This window comes from Gymnogyps californianus, chromosome 14, assembly GCF_018139145.2.
Source record: "Gymnogyps californianus isolate 813 chromosome 14, ASM1813914v2, whole genome shotgun sequence".
In the NCBI taxonomy this organism is placed as follows: domain Eukaryota; kingdom Metazoa; phylum Chordata; class Aves; order Accipitriformes; family Cathartidae; genus Gymnogyps; species Gymnogyps californianus.
Window position 1 is genome coordinate 5,851,411 of NC_059484.1, and position 19,272 is coordinate 5,870,682.

Consider the following 19,272-nt stretch of genomic DNA (forward strand, 5'->3'; position numbering starts at 1 on the left):
CATCAATCTACCCCCTAAATAAAATGTTTTGTCCTCTAGACAGAATTGTTCTGACAATACAAACTCATCATTCTATTTAATCTGTTAGGTCATGGCCCCAGAGATTATGATGAACTGTCTCTCAAAGACCCAGTGCACTGCAATACAATGTCTCTTGGATAAATCACAAGATCCTCACCAAAAAACCAATGACTTCGCTACAACTCTGGGGTGTATTTCCTTGTTTCTAGGAGTTTCTTTCACTGGCAATAAGATAATCTGTACACAGGAGCATCAGTCATATGTCACTTTTTCATTCATTTTGGCCAAGGTATAACTATCCAGCAGCAATAATCTATAGTTTTTAGACATCTAAAATACATATCACTCTGTACTGACTGTAGAGTATTAATCTGAAACTGAAATTTTGCAGATATAAAGTTTATTCTGTATTATCTGAAAGATATTTACGCATTAATTATTCTTTTACTAATGCAAATAGAAATAGTAGTACTGTAAAAGGAACAAATATTTATTTCATCATTTGCACAAATCATATTTATAAATAGATAAGTGAGCAAACTATTTGTGTAAACAGTCCCTGAAGAACACGAGGTATGACCAACCTTGCAGCTAAGCTATACGTAGGAGATTTTGGAGCAAAGAATTACAACGTAGAGTTTACTCTTCACTTCATAGAAAGTGATGAAGTTTTTACACATGAAGAGAATTATATCCAAACACTTAAATGTCACTAGAAAAAACTTCCAGCTTTGTAAAAAGGAAGACCTAAAATGTAAATAATCTTAAATATTACATAAGAATATAATGTTTTTCCTTCTTATTTAACGCACATGTCCTTTCCTAGTACCAGAAAGCTGATGGCTGGATTTAGAAATGCGTAAGTCCATGCCCTTCTGTACACGTGCATATTCATGAATGCACATGCACACTGTATGCAAAAATGCTCACAACTGAAGTTGCTGTGCAACTAAGCATCATTTTTATTCATGTTTTTGCCTAGCACTCAGTCTCACTATCACAGATATTTGCTAAAATGGTAGGTGAAGAATGGGTACCTTCAGAAATTTGCAGTCAAAATGCAGATGTTGTACAGCTACTAATCCAACGTAACAGGGAAAACCATGTTGCTCCAAGACCTTTCCTCAAAATCTTCCCTGTTGATTTTTTCTCCTAACTTGGCATTTCATTAAAAACTAGCAGGTTATCTTCCAGAACAAGTCTCTGCACTTACCTTGGACTTAAAAAATAAAAATAAAATATCCCACAATCCTCTGGCACTTCTACACAACTCTCTATCTCCCTATTCTCTTTATTTGCATTTTGCTCTTTCAAGATTTCTGCTGGCATTTTCTGATTAACACCTTGAGAGATTACAATACTATCATTGTGCTTTCATATTCTACTTCAGGCCTCTTCTCTTTATACTTAAAACAGAGACTAGTATTAAGTGAATGCAACCTTTGATCTATCCATAAAGTTCCCGTACTACTGACATGAAAAGATACCTCACTATTGCACCAGAAAACATTTTAGCGAGAAAAGTAAACAGTTTGGAGCCTCCACATTAATGTGATAGCACTGTCTCTTAATAGAGTACTTGTTATAACAATCATTACAGACTTTGGCACAGGAGTCAGAGAGATTCCATTTCTCAACAACTTTTTTAAGAAGTCCACTGGCAAAATGGCAAAATCTATTATCAGTGCTCAATACACAGCTACACTGGCAGTCCCCCTTTCCATTTAGTTAAAGGTGTTGGCACAAGGATGGATTTGGCATTAAATACAGGACGTTATACTGGAGAGAAGAACAACTATTTCATTTAGATTTTCACGACACTCATCTGATGAAAATGTTAATCATATGGGGAAGTTAAAATATCAAGTTGGATTTTTTGTTGTTTACTCAAACAGCAACAGGAACATAAGGCAGCTTAATAAAAAAAAAAAAAACAAACCAACTCCCCCCTTCAATTAACACATACAAAAAGGAAAATCTGAGAGTATTCAATAGCCAAACTTTAGGAATTATTAAAAAGTACGACACAAATGCATAATCAAGTCATATATTACTAAAGAAAGAACCAATGCTAGAACACGATAAATGGTAAAACAAGTAAAACACTAGCTGTCTAATCCAAAAACCAGAGATTCAAAAATTATTGATAAGCTTCTCCAAAATGAGAACATTCTATTCTGGCTGCAAGTCACTATTGCATAGACAGCGTGCTTCCTTCCAGTGAGCAGTAACTAAATAACATAGTCTGTACAGTTTTATACTCGTTTCAGATCTCTTGCCTACCATGCTAGAAATCAATCTTTTCTTCTGTGCCTTTCTATCTTCAATGAGAAACCTGCTATTAATTTACAAGTGTGTGCATAATACCAACTTTCTTGTCTATTTTTCACATCACAGTCCTAGGAATGAGGCAAACAGTTTGTAGAGAGGAAAGAGATTTATCTAGTTTCCTTTTTTGTTGTTGTTTTTTACCAGAAATGTAAATAAGAGAAGCTTGGGGATCAATTGCATTTGAATATCTCCTTATCTCAAATGTTCATCCAAACATATTGTAAAATCAGAGCACAGAAGACACTTGGGGGAAAAAAGAGAAAAAAGAAAAAAAAAAGAAATACATAAGAAATAGATGGTGCTGATCACTTGATTGCTCAATTTCAATTTGTATTTCTTAAGTTTTTAATAAATATGCACGTTTTGATGAAGACTGAATCATACTGACATACAAAAATTTGTGTCAAATAAAAGATATACAGTATTTTTAACGCAGCGAAGATTTTCTTGAAGGTTACAATAGCAAAATGTGTGTCTAGAAAGCGAGTTGGATGGAGGTCTTTTATATGACAGTGTCACGCTGATACCCTTTTATAACTTTCCTGCCTAGTTCAACCAGAGTTGTTTGATGTATTTAACATCACAGTGCACGTGAGGTTACAGAGGTCATAAAATATGACACTGACTCTACATATTCCAAACATTCCTGCTAAAAATCACATCCAGCACGTTTGAGAATTTCAAGGCATATCACAATCCTGAAAGACAAAGAACAAATCCAAAATTTGATCTAACATTCATTATAATATTAAACAAATAGCTCAGGATTCATGGGTTTTTTTTTCCTCTCTCTCTAAGTTCTAGTCCTTTCTTATACAAAAGTACTCCAAATTTTTCTCATAAATAATACTGTGACTATCTCAACACTTCTGCAATGGTCCATGTAAAACTTCAGGAATTTAATCCACTAGCTGATGAATTCTATATAAAGGAGTATTCTGGAAGGCCAGCAACAATGTATGGCAACAAGTTAGCTATAATTAGTAATAGAAGCCTTAAAATCCTCCTGAGTCTGCTGTATTCTGGAAATGATAAAATAATTTTTTTTCCAGCGTAACTGAAATAGTAATTGAAAGCTGATTTAGGATCACAGACAACCTCAAGGTTATAAATATTTTTAGTCAGCTCTTGACGTATTCTCATCAAAATTTCTTGAAAGTGGATGCCCTAGTCCAATGGTAGCAGACTAGCAGGAGCCAAACAGAAATAAGATATTTTCTCAGACACTTATATACAGGAAAAAATAGGGAAAAAAAAGAAAAAAAAAAAAAAAAAAAAGCACTTTGAGCGGGAAACCCAAATGCTTTACCCAAGAATCTAAGTGCTGTTAGCTGAAGATTATTATAAAATGGTCTGTTTGATGAAGCTGGAAAACCCCCCCACAAAACCAGAAAAAAGAACCCCAGCACCGCTAAGGAGTAAATATTGATTGCCATTGAGAAGTCAGAATTACTTCAGTAATTCTTTATTCTTTCCATCCAGTGTTTTCACAGGACACCAGCCATTACAGCAGCTTGGCTTTTTCTTCATGACTGGAAAAATCCTGATTTATAATCCCTCCAGGGACTGACTTCAATATTTGCATTCGTATTTAAATTATTTTCTTCTATTGTACAATAGTTTCCAAAACAATATACTTTAAGTTTTTAAAGCAATTCCATAAATATGCAACTTTCTGAAGTGTTCTTTTATGCATTATACAAGGCAGCAAAGTGAGACAGAACCAGTGAAAAATTTTAGAGTCAAAAGAAACTGTCTACCCAATTCCTTCCTCAATTGCCCTCCAAGTTTGCTTGTGGACCTAAACAACCTAAATAACTCTGGAATTGAAACTAAGGCATCAGTTCCAAACTGAGATGATCACTTTTAGGGATATTAAAGATACAAACAAAGAATTCCCATGCAGAAGAAATGTATGAAGTAACAATTTTGCATAAACCATGAGCTCTTCAATTACCTGAATCTCAAGAAAGAAAGAGAATGTGGCTTCGAATTGCTGAAATTTACCTTACATTTTCCTTAAGTGTAATTACCATCTCATGAGAAACTCTATTAACACATGTAGTCAATATGCAGTATGCAAAAAAGTCCCCTGTGGATCACTACTATATATTCTAATCCAGTTGTTTGGGGCATATCCTCTGGATTGCATTCACTTCCTTTTAACACATTTATTATTTAAAAACCACTAGTAGAACTATTTATTCTAAATTGTTGTCCCCTTGAGCAATCTGACCAATTCATTTAAGGATTTGAAGGAATTAATACAATTAATACAATTTAAGGGATGACCTATGATACAAAATGTCAAATTTCAAGTTGTTTTTCTCCCCTAGTTACGAGTGCTGAATAATTAACGTACGCACAGAACCAGAGTTTATAGCTGAAAAGTGCACTTGAATATTTGAAACCTGCTTAGGGACTGATGACCTTTCAGGTGTTGCTGCTAAGAAAGTGAGAGATCAGATCCAACAACTTGCTTATGGGTTATGGTGTATTAGCATAAGAAATTCCAGAGGCTTTGGGAGCGCAGGGGCTGGCACTCATCGGGGAAAGGCGACAGGGGGACATACAATGACAAAAGGAAGAAAGTCAGGTGACAGAGGAGGATTATGATTTTCCATTGTCAATTAGTGTAACTCTATGTTTCTCTAGGTTTCTGGCCGTATCTTCCCCCTGACAAGTGGATTAATCTCCTCTAAGTTGACTACCACTAAGTTTTCCAGAATAATCACTGTCTAAATTTTTCAGTCCTCTAACACAACATTTTGCCTGGCTGTACCATATACAGGCTGCAGATTTTTCATCTGGCAGTTCTACATAACCTGCATGTATGAGCAATCCTGTGATCAACTGTAACTATCAAACTTGTCTCCCAAAAACCAAACAGTGAAATCATGGAAGTAGCATTCTTAGGTGTTACTATGCTGAATCTCAAAACTCAGAAATAGGTCTTTCAGTACATGTCTGACTTGAAAGTGGAAAGGAAAGCTATAGGCAGATGCAACCCCTCATGTCACCAATTTATATGTGCCATAATCTTCTGCTGACAAGATTTTTTTTTTGCTGTGAAAGAGAAGCATATTGTAAAACACACCACTAAACACCTAGAGAAATTAAAAAAAAAAAAAAGGCACTAGGGTAGCACACAGGAACAGAGAAAAACCTTCCTCAGTAATTCCTTACAACAGTGAACTACAAAACAGTGATACATGGTTAGCAATTTACCATCTTGCTGTGTCCTAATCTAAACAATACAGTAATAGTAATCAATACAAGTACTTGAAAATACTCCTGATTATGTCCTACATCTTTAATTTTCAACAAGGAGCCAAAGCACTGTGAATAACATACCTATTTCTATTTTCCCAAATAATAAGACTTCCTTATAAAAGAAGCCCAAGAAGAGGGAAGCAGGCTGCTGCAAAAGTGTCAGTAGGAATCGAAAAAACCCATGACCACAGCCGGTGCTATAATACAATAGATGTTGTTTATTCTGCAAAGCACAAACCTATCAACACAGCTCAGGAAGCAGATCAATAGATTATAAGGACCTTATAGTCATCACAATGTCCCCTCTTCTCAAAAAAGAATCTCACTTAGTGATTTAGGCATATATATATAGTTTAAGTGTAGTAACAAAAGCTGCAGTTGTATATACATATATATACATACACACGCATATATATTTTTATATGTGCATGTATAAATGTGTATTCAGATACATTTACATGTTTATACACAGGCACAATCTTGAGGATTTAAACATACAAACATTCCACCACAGAACTCAAAAGTAACCATTACACTGAAAAACCTTTTGAAACTCACACAGGCAGTGAGCTTATAAACAAACCGCACCGGAACTAGATTGAGAGTTATTTCAGAAATAAAGCGCACAAGCTTATTAGCATGACCATACACACAATGAACACCAAAAATATTCTTAATAGAGAAGTCAACTAAATAGTTGAGTAGATGTGGCAAAAAAGGTAAGAACAGGTAAAGGCACTAATCAAGCTGACTTCTCAGAGAGGACAGAGAGAAAAATTCAAGCAGGACATTGAGATCAGATGACTGCAAAAAAGGGAAAGATAGCACAAGCAGAGATATGAAACTGCAAAATTTGGACAACAGCATGGGAAGTGGAAGTATGATTAAAAAAATTAGCCAAAAATAACCAGAACAAAGACTTGTACGGATATTTAACTGGCAAGACTGACAGAGGCTGCTGCTGGTGCTGAGAGGAATAATGCAGACTACAGAATTCGCAAGCTCTTTGGATGAGCAAGAAACATTTTTCAGAAATTTTGTTTACAATACACTTGCTGTCATTCGTAACCATTACCTTAGAGGAGACTTTCAGCAGGGGATAAACTCTGAAAACACTTCACAGAGAGGTGTTTGGATTTCTCTGTTGAATCTGAAAAACAGAAAATCACTAGTTAAAGCCATCAGCTTATGACACAGAGGCAGCACTGGCAAAAGTGATAGAAAATATCCATATAAGAAATCTGCCCACTGAACAGAGAATGTGCCAAGGAGAGAGATGGATTAGTGGGTTTATCTCAGAAGTGACAGATTTCTGCATTTCAAAAGTGCCATGCTGGAGTGGGTGATGGAGGGACTTACATGATCAAGAAGAACCTGTGGTTCACCAATAGCCAAGGGTTTTGATTTGATCTAAACTCTGTTGTAAAATCCTGAGATTAACCCCCCTACAGCCATTTTCCCCCTTTGGATTTCAGGAAGATTTATTTCAGGGAGGTTGAACAACACTGGAAATATATCCAAATAACGTAACCATATGAGGATAGGTTAGAAAAGAGTGTAACACAGATGTTTTTAACCTTCCTTCTACACCTCCCCACCCACCCAAGGACTGAAAAGCAGGTTTGGGTGGCAATAAACTTTGTGTATATGCAGCTGGAAGGCGGCATATTCTCTTCATTTATCATTTAAAGACAGATCATCAGGAAGTCATTACATTGCAAAGATTGGATCTCTGCACAATTGTGGTGTAATTGAGCACTGCAACATGCAAATATTGTAGATAATAAAACAGAAAATGGTTTGTAGTATTGGACTTGTCCTTTTCCTATGTTATGGTGTCAGGCTTAATCCAGTCAGCAAAAATAAAGAAAATAAAGATTTCTCAAAACTCAAGGAGACTTTGGTGGATTGGAAGCTATTTCATTAACTGATGTTAAGCTTTAAAATTAGGTAAGCTTAGCCCCTAACTATGATTCTAGCTAGCTTGTGGCTATGATCTCAACCCCATCGCTATCTGACAGAGGGTTACAAACGTGAAAGGGGACTACTATCAGAATATAAAGAAGCAGTAGGGAAGGTGGAAAAGCAGGCAGTCTAGCTTAACGGACGTCTCAATTCACAGGTCAGTAGAGGCTATACTGCTTTTAAGTCAGCACCAATGCTCTGACAATATTTTTAAGCTGCTTCTTGCAACATCAGCTCCAACATCAGGATCACCATGGATGACAGACTTGCTGCAGGCTAAATTCAAGGAATATGCAGAGATCCTGTAACGGTTACAGATACTTCAATATATCATGTCTGTTTTGGCAGGGGATAATATTAGCACTATTGAGATAAGGATACAGTAGTGCTGTTTGAAAATATCTGTATCCTGCCTGCTGGGCTGTGATAAACAGTCGTGTGTTTCACACATTAGGTATGAGTATTAACAGTATGCGTGCAGGCACTTAAAAGCAGAGGGAAAACACAAATAAGTTTGCAAGTTTGATCAAGCTCGTGGTGTGCTGGTAGTAGGAGCAATCCTGCATAGCTGAACTTGTATTACTTAACTTCCATCTCATTTCATGATCTTAAAAGCTCAACTCAACTGTTACTGGGTTCAGGGTCTGATTAGAAAATAGGATAAAGATATGAAGAGAAGGGGCAGAGAGCAAAAATTCAACACAGAAGAATGGAGCCAAGTGAAGACCGCATAGATACATATACTCTACGACAAAAGAGGGCCAGACAGAAATACTCTACAAAAATATGAATACCACATTTTCATTCTACCTACAGCATCAAAATGACACACCACTACTTTTAAGAGATGTTTTGTTTTCTAATACACAGCAAAGAAGTCTCATCTCCTACAAAAGGCACTTTTGTTTCAGTGACTTCTTGAAGAGAGGAGGATACTCAGCAATTGCTTAAGATTGAAAAAAGAGACAGGAAAAAATATCTGCCATCAGAATGGTTTTGCTATGCCCACAACTAAAGAGATTTACAAAACTCCACCATGCTGTATGCTCCACTCATTTCCACAATCAATTATTGCTTTTCTTTCTCCTTACCACATTTGTTCACTCTGTCATTGTGATTAAATCCTACCTCCAAATTTTCCAAGCATTCTTCTCTGCCTTTTGAAAGGATAACTTCTTATTTAGAAGTGGCTTTGCCAATGCAAAGGCACAGGTCAAATCAGAATGCACAGGTCAAATAATTTCAGAGTTCTGAGGCATTAGGATTTGTTTCAGACGTAGAAGGAACATCTGTGAAATTTCCAAAATGAATTAAAGGTCTGGAATTCTTGCTCCCCAATAATTTGGGGCCAAAGAGTTGCAGCTCAAGTGACTTTGGAGTCGTAATTTTTTTTAAGAACAATGATAATAGGTTCTCGTGGATTTGCAGTCATGGAGAGTTGCTCCTATCACTTCATTTCAGCGGAACTGCTTAAGAATTATTGGAAGAAAACTGAAAGAACATTTCCTTCAGAATACTCTCTCTACAAACAAAAAGGGTAACTACCTGAAAGTAATTTCCTTTCCTACAGTATGTCTTAATATTAACATAATCATAAACACTTAAGACAGCATTCCCCTCACATCTCCATTACTAATCTCTTAAAGCTGAGTTATGAATAACATAAAACATTAATGCATCATGCCCTAATAATTATTGTCTTATTAGAGCATTTACCCAATATGGCTTGTTAGATGGTTTGTGTTCATAAGGAAGATAAGTTTCCATTTACCAGAAGATATTAAAAAAAAAAAAAACAAAACCAAACACCATCAAACCAAAACAACACACCCTGTCAATATTATTTCCATCAACAGCATTTTCATAAATTAATAAAAAATTAATGAAGCAGACAAAATGTAGTAATCTGGTTAAATATTAATTTTATACTTCCTAATTTTTTTTAAGAGCATGTCTGCTGAACTTCACTATTTATCGACAGCACCAGAGCCCCCACCCTGCCCTCCTTCTCCAAGCAGCTTTCTGTACTGACAGAAAAGCAAAGTGATCCCGCTCACCCTGGTGGGGATCACCTATGGCCCCAGCCATCGCGCTCAACAGCTGGTGACCAGAAAGAGCTAAAGTCATGGCACCAACAATTCCAACATCTGCTCGCCAATCCCTGTACTTGCTCCCCACAGACAGCTAAATAGCTGTTCTCATGGCAAACGGTTCCTCAAATGGCAAATACTCCCACGGACATCAAAGAAATGCAAGCCAAGTGCTCATCAGCCTCAGAGATGGTTAAAAAACACATCCCTAAAGGAGATGGGAGAGTCTTCAACCACACCTGAAACTTCTGCCCTCTAGGCTTTTAAAACTTAAGCCTTCTACCGTGTGGTTTGTTTCATTACAGCAACAGGGTAGATTTGCGGTTTTTTAAGTTCAACTGTATGATCCTAAGTATTTTGATAAACTGGCGACGGCATTCAGACTAGAGGAATGAGGCTTGTTTTTCAATTTCTGCTTCTTGCCTAAACATCACGATTGCTTGCTCTTTAATTATGAGGTTTGCAGTCAGTGAACGGTGATCCTACAAGAAAGATTTATTTTTCAACAAACTTATTTATACCCTAACTTCCAAATCCTACCCTTTCGTAATAATTTTTAGACCCTTTATCAAAAATAAACAAACCTCTTCTAGTCTTTGTTGCTTTCCTGCTCTAATAGAGTTAAAAACTGTGAGATTTACATTTGCTTAATCTTTTGTCCACTGTTACACAATATGCAAGGAAGAGACTGTATTTTCAATTTAGTAGAGGAAACCAACCCTGTACAGACATGTGAGGAAGGAGCAGAAACATTTTGAAGTCTCATTCTGACACCTAACATACCTCAGAATTTAAGGATTTAAGTTTATCATTTTATATTCTGAGACACAGATCTGGAGATCTGAAGATTTTTATGTATTTTGATTTGATCATTTAAGGGGGGGGGGAATAATCAGTCATACTAAGGCCCATATGGCAGCCTGTCATACAGCCTTCTAGATCTTTCCACATACTGTAGGCCACACAGCCTGTGCTGCTGCACTAGTTTAAATCTCAATGCTCTTTCACACTGCGGAGCAGAGATTTGCCAAGAAGCAGACCCAGATTTTAAAGAAACCAGCCTCCCAGTTTCATTGTACATCCTCTACTCAACAGAATAGGTTTTACATCAAATCGTAGTTTCTGCTTAAGACAATATATTTTTACTCTGGGCGGCAGCAGCAGTGTGGGAGTTTGACAATTAGGCACCCTTCTACTTTTTAACCAGGAGGATTTTTTGTGCGGATTTTCCATGTGGATTTTCCAGGCACATCTGGGCAGTCATCACTACTGTATGCTTTAGTTACGCTTTCTGTAGTAGTAATTTTTGTGTTCATTGTCGACCTGTGTTCAGCACCACATTCACTAGTTGCCTTAAAGTTCATGTTATAATCCTCCTCATTCAGTTTAAGTATCGCTGATATCATCATCACTCATAAAAACCTGTGAAAAATCACAGAAAACCTCCCCTGTTCTCCACTATTGCCTATACACCCAAGCCTCATCATAAAAGATGTGACTACCTAGATGTGTAACCTAGCTGTTGTATCTAGTGGGCCTTTTCTCAAGGCTCCACGAAAATGGGAATTTTGATAGAACTTTTAGGGGTTAGAGAACAGAATTTTCAGCAAAACAATTTTTTTCATGGAAGTATCTGTTTTACTGGGGGAAAAAAACCCACAGCACATGAGGATCTGCAAAAAATTTACATTATCTGATTTGAAAATATTGTCATAGCACTTAGCTACAATTTGGGAGCCCCCATGCTCGTCTTTCCTCATGTCCTCATCAGGCTTCCTTGTAACAGAGTGCAGCCAGGAGCTCATCTAATGCATCTGAAGTCAGCAAAGAGCAGGCCCAGGATACCCGACATGTTAGCCCACTAAGGAATTTATCCCATAGAGAGCAGAATGGATACAGATCATAAGTTACTTAAATTTTTCAGTGCACCACCAAGAAATGCAAGTTTTATTTTCTGAAGAATTTAACATTTTTAGTAAATATCTGAAGCATTTTAAAATTAGCTATAGCCGTATGCAAAGTAAATTGTTTATGGGGCAACCAATTTGTGCTTGCACTCTGGACCATTCAGGAAAAAGTTGCAGAAGAGGGGTTTAAAAAGATAATAGTCTGTCTCAATACAAACAAATTTCCCATCAAAGCAATTCCTAACAGGATTTCATTAACAGAAACTCAGCTCTCAGCCATAGTGAGGGTACTAATACCTGTAATATGTATATCTGTCAAGAGAGAAATGGCGTGGCGGTTCGAGCAGAGGACCTGGCGGTACAGGTCTGTGCATTCTAATTCCATCTCTGTCACCAACTGTCTTGGTGATCATGAGCTAGTCACAAAGTGTTTGCTTCAATTCCTTCATCTGTATAATGGCAATGATATTTAACTCAGAGGGATGCTGTGAGGATTAATTAGTTAATGTTGGTAAGTGCTTTGAAGATGAAAAGAGCTACAGAAGAGATAATCAGTTTTACAGTCTCTAAAAGCTTTTAGAATGTCTGCAGAATTATTTTGGAGTACCACATGAATATTATCTGAGAGAATCTGTCATTTGTCACGTACATCCAGAAAAGGCGGGGGGGGAGGGGGAGAAGAAAAAAAAGGAGCAGGTATGCAAATGCTTCAGTGCTAAATCACGTATCCTGTTCTAAAATCTGTAGAGATGTTTTAAGAATTCATTTCTGAGCCCTCATAACCACACAGGGTATGCTGTTTTGAGTGTTGACTTTATCCAGGGGCAAACTCGGTGGCAGATGCTGAGAGTCAGCTGATGGACCCCAGGCAGAGCCCAGGAGCAGAGCCGGGGCCCAGGTTCGAACAGCGCAAAGCTCAAACTTCCTTGGTACAAACTACCTGTGCGTTGCTACGACTTTCTTCAGGAAACAAACACCAAATGGCTTTGTTGACTTAACTGTTTTCTTCCTAATTTGAAATTCTGAAATCACAGTGATTTTCGGGATTCTTCTATATGTGTCTGGATACTCTGGCTTTTCTCGGTATATGTATTACAAAGGACTAGGAGATGGCATCCCATTGTCTGAAGAAATGTCTTCAAGGCAGAATATATATATTTAGCTTTGGCAGATTTACTTTGGGTTGCCTAGAAAGTCTTCAATATGGACATCCCAGCTGCATTTCCTCCCTTAATTGATTTTCATTCCCAATAATAGAAATGGAAGTTTTTAATTAAAGAGAGTCCTCTTAAACTTCACTAAGTCAGCCAGGATACAGAAGCATAAACGGTTGAAAAATTTCAGAACTTTCAGAAAAAAAAAAATCTCTGTATTAACTCTACCTTACTCACATATTTTCACATCCCAGATAAGAACAGCCATATCTTGTCTTTCAATTTTAAGTAGAACTGTTTTCATGAATGATTTGAAGCATAGAACATTAAAAGAATGTCAACCTGTATACACGCAACTACTTCATAACATGCGTGTTTTTCTGGACAAATTGCTTCCAAGTATTGTAATTACGTACAATATTTTAATTAAAAACATATTCCTGGATACACATTTTTCAAATGACCATCAGAAAAAGAAAAAAACAAGATTTATTCTGAAAGAGGCTCTCTCTACAACATTGCTGTTGCTTATAATCATTACATTTTGCTCACAGCCCTTCTCCTACCATATGTCAAATGTCGACATTGACAGGGTTGAAGGAAAAAAAAGCAAATATTTCAGCTCACTCTTTTTTCTTAAGTCCTTTGCGCTTCACATGGCAGTAATGATTATTTATGGCCCCTCTCTGCTCCCAAAGATGCTACTCACTATTCTCCCACCACATTTAATACTGCAAGGCTACAATTCTGTTTTGTAAAAGGAGGTGGAATGTCTTGACTTAGATGTATCCTTTTATAGAGAAAAAGACACCTCAAGATTTGAAGAAACAGTTACACATCTAGAAAAGAAATTCTGGATAACTGAGACAATCCTTTGCTATTGCAATTACCTCCATTGTTATAGTCTTTGTAAACTGACAACACTCTGCCTTAAAATAAGTCAGTTCCACTGACCCCATTAAACTATTCAAAGGCAACTCTAGATCCTCCAGTAGGTAGGACAGAATCCAGTTTAATCATGGCCAGATGGCACCTTTCGGTTCTTTTATCAACATTTTCCTTCAGGTTAAATAGTTCTTTTCCCTTTCCCAATATTTATTCTTAATGTATTTATAACAAGTAGTTATAAATTCATGTCCTTTCTCATGCAGGCCCAATGATGAAAGGCCTTTCAGACTCATTTGCATGACAGGTTACCCATTATCTTAATTGTCATCGTACAGTATCTGACCCATCCTTTTTTCCCCCCATTTATTTAACATGAAAAACCAGATTTTAAACACTATACCAATGCAAGGTCATTTTAACACTTCTCTGTCTACAGCAAATATTTTACCAATTGCACTCTACGGGCAAGTTGCACTCATGGCTAGCAGTCATCCTTGCGCCAGCCCGTACGCCCAGGTCTCATTTCATGTGTCCAGCTGATGAACTTCAAACTCACAGCAGAAATCTTCTGATCCCTTGATTACATACCCCATATTTCATACTACCGGATTTAAATTCCGTTTCTGTTACTGCTGCCCTCAAAGTCATCCAGCTTTCCTGCACACTGGAACGACAATGTCTTCTTATTTTTTATACCAGCAAACGTCACCTACACTGGTATGTTTTGCACCAGCTACAGAAGTACTAGAGCGAAAAACGTTCTTAAACAACTTGCGACTACTGCTTCCAGTGTCGTTTTCATTTTCTGTCCTCTAGCCAATTACTATCTCAGTTTACACTTCTTCTCATCTCAAGATTTTACCTCCTCAGCCTCATCCCAGATGACATCTGACTGTGGTGTGCCTTACACAAGCTGTGTGGGGTGTCCATGCCCGGGGCTGGCCGGTGCCTCTGTGAGGAGAGGCTGGTTCCAGTCGGTTCCAACCAGCCCCACCACAGGACACAGCTGAGCCCATCAGCCAGGCTGGCGCAGCCTCTGTAAAAACACGTTCAAGAAAGGGCAAAACGCTATCTGGCAGCGAGGAAAAAAGCGTGCGAAACAGCCCTGCGAATGGCAAGGCCAGAGAAGAAGGAGGGGAGGAGGCGCTGCAGGCGCCGCAGCAGAGACTGCCCCGCCGCCAGGGGCAGAGACGCTGCCGGAGCAGGCGTCTCCCTGCGGCCCGTGGAGAGGGCCCACACTGGGGCAGGAAAACTGAGTTTTCATTCGGTTACCAGTGGATCATTTCTCAGTAGATCGCGCCTTTTTTTATTTTTCTGCCTGTGTCTTTCATATTACACATGCAGTTTTCAGGTAGTTGTTGTTAATTTGATAAATATATAAACAAATGTTGAGGCCTCCTGTATTTAAAACCCTAGAGCTTTTCAGTCAAGTTCAGCTTCACAATTTCATGTATGTTCCTGTGTATGCAGGGATAAATACTATACTTAATACCGGCATTGGTTACAACGATAGCAGCACCGTCAGTATTGTCCCCCAAAAACCAGCATTCAGTTGCAAAGTTAGAAATCTCTTCATTTTTATTTATTTATTAAGGGTGTTTTAAAAAAAAAAAACAAACAGCTTAGAACTACCATATGCATCAAGACTCAGTGACACCCATGATTTTTTTTTCCCCTTCTCAAAAGTAAATTTCAATTTCTCAAAGAACGGTCTCGGATCCTATTTCATATGCTGCTTTGCCTCCCACTTACAAATGCATGATTCCTGCTGAGTATCCAAAACCTGCCAAGACAATTTACATCCCTCAAAATGCATGGGACTTGGTGTACCAACCACACAAACACTAACCTTAATTTCACTTTGCTACATATTAACCAATACTAGAAAAAATACGAAAAATTAAACAATTGCTAACCACTGGAAAAACTGCCGCACGCTGGTTCCTAGCCCTCAAGGAGCGCTGGTGTGAGCTCGCAGAGCTCCTGCTCATACCTGAATTTTCCATGGAGTAATTGAGAGGAAACAATCTTGATAGAATTAGAAAGGTACAACTTGCCAACACAGCTCTATCAGTCACTATGCTACGTACCCCCTGGCAACATTCATGAATCCTACACGTAGACACGACAGTAAGTTATATATTTCATCTAACTCACCTGAATTCAGAGAGAGTCAATAAAAGGGCAAATATTGTTCTTAAAATAATCATCCTCTCTGATCTCTCACTCTTGATGATCAAGGAGTAACATACGCTTATTCTGGGGAATTAGCAACAGGTCATCTTTCCTTTTACAGATGTTTCCATTCTGTTCTGTCTGCACCAACTATGCTTCTTGCACAATCAAGTTTCAAAAATGAAAAATGTATCTTAAATTGCCTAGCTGATTAACATCATTAGAGCACATACCAATCACACATACCAATCTAAGTACAGGTTCAGAAAAATTTCTCTGTGTTTTTGTGTTCATACTGGACTCGATGAATGGTTTGTATGCCATCTTCTCTTAGCCTCTCTAAGGCCCAATAAAACGTTACAGAATTAATCAGGGTAATACCCTCCTGGACTATCTACACGTTTTCATACTGCAGAAGTGTAACAGAAGTTCTGAGAAGAGAGGCTGTTATAGGTATTTCTTAATAAAGGTTTCTGCTGCCGCCTTTTTTCCCCTCTTTCTTAAGGATCAGGTTTTAGTACTATTTTCCTTTGTCTTCTTTAGCTTCAAAACTGGACATTTTATAACACAACTCGTACCATAGTGCCTGTGTTCAGATCAGAAAGACTTAATTTAGCTGGGATTTGCCTCTTTAAAAGATACTCAGCAACACAGGTGTAAATGGCTACCCAGCTAAATATGGTGGTTTTCCTAAATCAGATTTATATTTTGTCATCTAGATCAGAGAAATAGCAAAGTCCTATGACTAGATTACCTGGTTGCTCTTAGCAAAGCTGTTACTAGGAAGAAAGTAGGCAAAATACCTATTTTTCTGTCTGAACTCTAGGAAGAGTCTACACCCTTTCACACAGGCTGTTTGTCTATTTTCCTTCTCTGGCAGAGTGCACCATTAACATGCAGTGACCAGTCTTCACTAAGAAGCCCTCCTCAGTGCTCAGAGCCATCTAAAAGTGCCCCTCAGCCCATCATTTTTTCTCTTTATGGACAGCGTAGAGAAATGGGGAGGAAAGAAAGTAAAAGAGGGGGAAAGGTATGTATCATAAAGCATGGCAAAATACATTGGCACCTTCTTCCCACAGCAACTTTTGAAATAAGACAGAATGCATTTTGGATTGATTTCCTCTTCCCCTCATCTGTTTAATAAATATAATTCTCAGAATTATATTTATAGTCTTTCTTGCTTTGAGAATGCTCTCAGTAAAGAAGTGTTTATAAGAGATGAACTAAGAACCAATCCAATTAGCTTTCTCTCTTCTTAATTCTGCATCATTTAGGTTTTTCAAAATACCTTTTAAACTACAGAGAAAATATTTTTCTTCTTTACCAAATTCCAGAGAGTAACAGAAACTATGTCTGCATTACTGTGACATACAGACATCACTTCTAAGTAGGCAGCTCAAGCACTGCTAAAATTAACACAGCAGCTACATAGAAATGCACTTTATCTGTTAAAAAAAAACAGGAAAACAACAACAAAAGACACAGGGCAAATACTCAGGTAGTTGAGTGTATTGAAGTGCGGATTGCAGGGGGTTAGGAACAGTGAACTAGCCAGCCCGCGTAGTAACTGTAAGAATTGTCATTGCAGCAGTATAGACATACGCTGTAATTACCTCAGTTTGGCATAATAACAATTAGTGCAGGGAAAAAAGGGAAAGGGGAAGAAAAAAATTAGAAGAAAGGAGACACTTCTAATTCATTAGATTTGTTTGTTCTATGCATAACTACTCTCTTACCTAATCAGAAAACAGAAATATCCTCCATCTCGCTTCAGATCTACTAAGGAAAGAAGGACGCTTACAGCAGCTCTCCGTTAGGTGCAGCCAGCTCAGCTGCAGCTAATTTAAACAATCACAAGCACAGCAGTATGAAATCAAGAGAACTTAGGCAACTGAAAGTACTTTAACTGTGTAAGAGCTCAGGTACCCTTCGTTTTACTTCTGTTGTGTGTTCCAACTGTGAGATAGTAGTTACAAAGACTGTTATAATGTAGCCCCAAGAAGTTTAATTAGAAACCCCATGTCTTTCCAGAATCTGGGAATGTTTTATTTAATTTCAAAATAGATGTTATTTAATACCTAAAAAAATCACTTTTGTTCCTTTCAAGTCACTCTGTGACACAGGAGAAAAAATTACAAGAGTCTTGATCTCCTGAATCACAATCTACTAAACCACAAGAGTACCTTGTTTTCAAACCTTACATAGTTTTCTTTAGGTAATTCAATTCTCAAATTTGGTAAAACGTATTACCAGCCGCTAGAAGTGGAATAGGGAGAATAACTGGGTAAAAATTACGGTAATACAGCTGAGTCTAAAGCTGCATTCACTTTAAGCACACTCTGACAGGGCTGTACAACATAGGAAGGCACTTTCGCTACTTCAAGTTAAGCTGAGATGGACTATCATCTCTTAATGGTAGGTTGTTGACTTGATGAAGTTGTTGCGAACATCCGTAGACTTTCTGCCTGCCTTCTGAAATGTCTCCTTAGTGCTATTTTGTCTACTGACCAGATTCTTCTGGCTCACTCCCCTTTTACCCACTCTCAAAGTTCTATAGAAATGGTCACTAACCTCTTCCCTCCCAGAATGCCCTCCTCCTCAAGTCAGAGCTCCTCTCATGATATAAAGATGCAATAGTGCAAAAACTACATCATAATATTTTAAAGTATGCAAAATGCATCCATCACCTGTTGAAATGCAATCTTTGGGTGACAATTCTTGGGGTGACAACATAAACATAAAGGAGAGATTTCAAAAGCAGACCTGCTGGTTTGCAGAAATGATCTGCTGATCAGGTCAACCTCATTTTTCATGCTTGCTGCCTGGAATTGAAATGGGGTGAGGGGTGTCTGTGTGTGTGCAGCCTTCCTCTACCACCTGATCTGACATAGAGGGACATGATGTGTCTCAACACACATTCATGACTGGATCATCGTCAACTGGCCCGTTACATGATTTTCATCAACTTCTTCCATGAAAGGGACTTAGTTCTGAGGGGAGGGGGTCATTCCCAAAATGCTGCCCTATGAAAAGAGAATGTTTCTCTCAAATATTTCAATCACTGGAGCATTTTCAAGAAATAATTAAGTGGGCCTTGAGATCCTACTCCCAGCCGTGATCTGCCTAATAAGAAGAACAATAATGGCAAAAAGAATATACTGGAAAGACAGTCCTGCTGCAGTCAAGTTGGAGAATTTTACATGGCTAGTGTATCTTCACATTAGGCTGAAAATCAGAAAGAATGTAGTTCAGAAGCTAACTGAGTTCAGGGATGGATTGCTCAGAACGGGGTCAAAGTACATCTTTCATCAAGGAGCTGGTCCTGGACTGCCAGTGCTTTAGCCAATTAACAAAGTTCAAAATGAGCTGAACTTCACGACAAGTATTCTTTTTATCTATTACATCACATGATATTCCTAGTGGTTTAGAAGCCACAAGTATCAGGGTAATGTGTCAAAAAATCAGGAG

The 19,272-nt window shown here is 37.9% G+C and overlaps 1 long non-coding RNA gene across 3 annotated transcripts in view; it reads right to left on the reverse strand.

Moving 5' to 3' along the window:
• LOC127022014 (uncharacterized) overlaps positions 1–19,272 on the reverse strand; it is a 300,415-nt gene that overhangs the window by 117,945 nt on the left and 163,198 nt on the right. For 2 of the 3 annotated variants that reach the window (XR_007767284.1, XR_007767282.1), the window contains exons 1-2: positions 17,541–17,597; positions 6,701–6,775 (exon numbers count right to left, since the gene is read on the reverse strand). This is a non-coding gene — a long non-coding RNA (uncharacterized LOC127022014). Of the gene's footprint in view, positions 1–6,700; positions 6,776–17,540; positions 17,598–19,272 lie in introns of those variants that run through there. The other variant, XR_007767283.1, reaches the window with a different exon arrangement.